The following is a 4779-nucleotide window of genomic DNA, read 5'->3' as shown; positions in this document are numbered from 1 at the left end:
AGAGGTTGCAGTGAGCAGAGATCGCACCACTGCACTCCAGCCTGGGCGACAGAGCAAGACTCTGTCTAAAAAAAAAAAAAAAGATTATACATAATAAATATGTCAATTCTCCCCAAATTGATATACATGTACAGCACAGTTCTTATTAAAAATCCCAGCAAAATTTTTGGTAAATATACACCAGAGTATTCTAAATGTTATACTTTAAGGCAGAGGAGCTAGAACTGCCACAACAATTTGAAAGATAAATTGGGAGAAATTAGTCTACCTGATTTCCAGACTTATTTGATAGCTACAATAAAATAAGATTGTGTGGTAGAAGACAAGACATCTGGACCAGTACAACAGAATAGAGAACCTAGAAATAGCTCCACACAAATGACGGCAAATGCTTCTTGACAAAGGTACCAAAGGAATTAGTGGAGGAAAGATAACCTTTTCTTTCTTTTCCTTTTTTTTTTTTTTGAGACGGAGTTTTCTCTTGTTACCCAGGTGGGAGTGCAGTGGCGCAATCTCGGCTGGCCTCATCCTCTGCCTCCCGGATTCAAGTGATTCTCCTGCCTCAGCCTCCTGAGTAGCTGGGATTATGGGTACGTGCCACCATGCCTGGCTAATTTTCTATTTTTAGTAGAGACAGTGCTGCTTCATGTTGATCAGGCTGGTTTCGAACTCCTGACCTCACGTGATTTGCCTGCCTTAGCATCCCAAAGTGCTGGGATTACAGGCGTGAGCCACCGCACCCGGTCGAAAAATAGTCTTTTCTATAAATGGTTTTGAAGCAATTAAACATCCACAGACAAACAAAATACAGAAGAATTTTTAAAAAAAATCCCTCAAGTCTCACACCTTATGCAAAAGTTAACTCAAAATGGGTCAAGATTTAAATGTAAAATGTAAAGCTGTAAAATTTTTAGAAGAAAATCATCAGGGCCAGGCACGGTGGCTCACACTTGTAATTCCAGCACTTAGGGAGGCTGGATCGGGCAGATCATGAGGTCAGGAGATTGAGACCATCCTGACTAACATGGTGAAAGCCCATCTCCACTAAAAACACAAAAAGTAGCCGGGCGTGGTGGCATGCTCGTGTAGTCCCAGTTACTCGGGAGGCTGAGGCAGGAGAATCACTTGAACACAGAAGGTGGAGGCCGCAGTGAGCCAAGATTGGGCCACTGCACTCCAGCCTGGGCAACAGAGTAAGATGCTGTCTCAAAAAAAAAAACAAACAAACAAACAAAAAAAAATCAGGATTTAGGCATAAGCAAAGAGTTCTTAGCCTTAACACCAAAAGCTTTTACTCTGCAAAAGACTGTTAAGAGGATGAGAAGTCAAGCTACAGAGAGAAAATATTTACAAGCCACATATCTGATAAAATACTCATATCTGGATTATATAAGGAACTCTGAAAACTCAGAAGGAAAAAATCAATCCAATTAAAAAATAAGCAAAAGACATGAAAAATATTCATTAAAGAGAATCTACAGATAGCAAATAAGTCCATGAAAAAATAATATCATTAGTCATTAGGGAAATGCAAAAAATCATAAGAGAGAATTACATGCCTATCAGAATACCTGAAACAAAAATATTTGAATTAGCTCATTGAACTCGCCTGCAGCTCTTGGGGTTCCCGTGTGTTTCTTCATTGTTGGAGCCAGGCCTACATGCCAGCAACCATGTCGAAGAGACCTGCAGTTGGTATTGATCCTGACACCAGCTAGTCTTGTGTGGATGTTTTCCAGCATGGAAAAGTAGAGATAATTGTTAATGATCAGGGAAACCAAACCACTCCCAGCTATGTCACCTTTAAGGACACTGAACAATTGATTGGTGATGCCACGAAGAATCAAGTTGCAATGCACCCGACCAACATGGTTTTTGATGCCAAACGTCTGATTGCACACAGATTTGATGGTGCTGTTGTCCAGTCTGAGATGAAGCATTGGCCCTTCATGGTGGTGAATGATGCTGGCAGGCCCAAGGTCCAAGTGGAACACAAGGGAGAGACCAAAAGCTTCTACCCAGAGAAGTTATCCTCTATGGCTCTGACAAATATGAAGGAAATTGCAGAAGTCTACTTTGGGAAGACTGTTACCCATGCTGTGGTCACAGTGCCAGCTTACTTTAATGATGCTCAGCATCAGGCTACCAAAGATGCTGGAACTATTGCTCGTCTCGATGTACTTAGAATTATTAGTGAGCCAACTGCTGCTGCTTTTGCTTACGGCTTAGACAAAAGGTTGGAGCAGAAAGAAATGTGATGATCTTTGACCTAGGAGGTGGCACTTTTGATGTGTCAATCTTCACTATTGAGGTCTTTGAGGTCAAATCTACAGCTAGAGATACCCATATGGGTGGAGAAGATTTTGACAACTGAATGGTCAACCATTTTATTGCTGAGTTCAAGCACAAGCATAAGAAGGACATCAGTGAGAACAAGAGAGCTATAAGATGCCTCCAAACTGCTTGTGAACGTACTAAGCATACGCTCTCTTCCAGCACCCAGGCCATATTGAGGTCGATTCTATGTCTGAAGGAATCAACTTCTATACCTCCATTACCCATGCCCGATTTGAAGAACTGAATGCTGACCTGTTCCATGGCACCCTGGACCCAGTAGAGAAAGCCCTTCGAGATGCCAAACGAGACAAGTCACAGATCCATGATATTGTCCTGCCTGGTGGTTCTACTTGTATGGCCAAGATTCAGAAGCTTCTCCAAGACTTCTTCAATGGGAAAGAACTGAATAAGGGCATCAACCCTGATGACGCTGTTGCATATGGTATAGCTGTCCAGGCAGCCATTCTGTCTGGAGACAAGTCTGAAAATGTTCAAGATTTGCTGCTCTTTGATGTTACTCCTCTTTCCCTTGGCATTGAAACGGCTGGTGGAGTCATGACCATCCTCCTCAAGTGTAACACTACCATTCTTACCAAGCAGACACAGATCCTCACTACCTATTCTGACAACCAACCTGGTGTGCTTATTCAGGTTTATGAAGGTGAGCGTGCCATGACCAAGGATAACAACCCGCTTGGTAAGTTTGAACTCACAGGCACACCTTCTGCACTCCGAGGTGTTCCTCAGATTGAAGTCACTTTTGACATTGATGTCAATGGCATCCTCAGTGTCTCTGCTGTAGACAAGAGTGTAGGAAAAGAGAACAAGATTACTATCACTAATGACGAAGGCTGTTTGAGCAAGGAAGACTTTGAACATATGTCCAGGAAGCTGAGAAGTACAGAGCTGAAGATGAAAAGCAGAGGGACAAAGTGTCATCCAAGAATTCACTTGAGTCCTATGCATTCAACATGAAAGCAACTATCGAAGATGAGAAACTTCAAGGCAAGATTAACGATGAGGACAAACAGAAGATTCTGGACAAGTGTAATGAAATTATCGACTGGCTCGATAGGAATCAGACTGTGGAGGAGGAAGAATTTGAAGATCAGCAGAAAGAGCTGGAGGAAGTCTGCAACCCCATCATCACCAAGCTGTGCCAGAGTGCAGGAGACATGCCAGGAGGAATGCCTGGGGGATTCCCTGGTGGTGGAGCTCCTCCCTCTGGTGGTGCTTCCTCAGGGCCCACCATGGAAGAGGTTGATTAAGCCAACCCAAGTATAGATGTAGCATTGTTCCACACATGTAAAACATTGAAGGATCTAAATTTGTAGCAAATTCTGTGGTGGTTTAAAAAAGTTCAGCTGCTGTATAGTAAGTTACTGGGCATTCTCAATGTTTGAATATGGAACACACGCACAGGGGAAAGAAATAACATCGCACTTCATAAACACTGTATTGTAAGTGGGAAATGCAATGTCTTAAATATAACTATTTAAAATTGGCACAATAAAAATACTTTAATTAAAAATGCAAGAATGTTTCTTCTCACCACTCCTATTTATCATCATACTGAAAGTTCTAGCTAGTACATTAAGAAAAGAAAAGGAAATAAAGGGTATAGAAATTGAGAAGAAAGAAAGAAAACTTTATTTGCAGATTATATGATTGTCTATGTAGAAAATTCAAAAAATCCACATACACAAAAACTTGATCTAATAAATGATTATACAAGGTTGCAGGATACAAGGTTAATATACAAGTCAGTCGCTTTCCTATATACAAGCAGTGAACAGTTGGAATTTATAATTAAAAACATATCACCATTTACATGAGCACCCCCAAAAATGAAATACTTGAGAATAAATCTCACAAAATGTGTGCAAGGAAACTACATGAGAAAAACTATAAAACTCTGATGAAAGAAATCAACAATCTAAGTAATTGAAGAGAAAGTCTACGTTCACCAACAGGAAGACTCAATATGGTTAAGATGTCAGTTCTTTCCAAATAATCCATCAGTTCAGTGCAATCACAGCCAGAATTCCAGCAAGTTATTTTGTGGATATTAACAAACTGATTCTAAAGTATATATGGGAAGGCGAAAGACCCAGGATACCCAACAAATATTGAAGTAGATAAAGCACAAAGTTGGAGAACTGACACTACCCAACTTCAAGACATGCTATAAAGCTACAGTAATCAAGACTGTGGTACTGGTGAAAGAATAGACAAATAGATCCATGGAACAGAAGAGAGAGCCAAGAAATAGACCCACATAAATATAGTCTAATGATCTTTGACAAAGGACCAAAAGCAATAGAATGGAGAAAGGACAGTATTTCCAACAAACGTTGTTGAGAACAATCGGACATACAAATGCCAAAACAAACAAACAAACATGCAGACGCTGAGAACAATCGGACATACAAATGCCAAAAA

The 4779-nt window shown here is 40.7% G+C and overlaps 1 pseudogene; it reads left to right on the top strand.

Annotated features, from left to right (window-relative positions):
- The first annotated feature begins 1673 nt into the window (after positions 1-1673).
- Positions 1674-3853, top strand: LOC117090681 (annotated as a pseudogene).
- Positions 3854-4779: the final 926 nt, after the last annotated feature.

Source organism: Trachypithecus francoisi, unplaced genomic scaffold (genome assembly GCF_009764315.1).
Source record: "Trachypithecus francoisi isolate TF-2019V2 unplaced genomic scaffold, Tfra_2.0 Lachesis_group11, whole genome shotgun sequence".
In the NCBI taxonomy this organism is placed as follows: Eukaryota; Metazoa; Chordata; class Mammalia; order Primates; family Cercopithecidae; genus Trachypithecus; species Trachypithecus francoisi.
The sequence above is the reverse complement of the archived record's forward strand: the minus strand, read 5'-3'. Positions and strand labels throughout refer to the sequence as shown.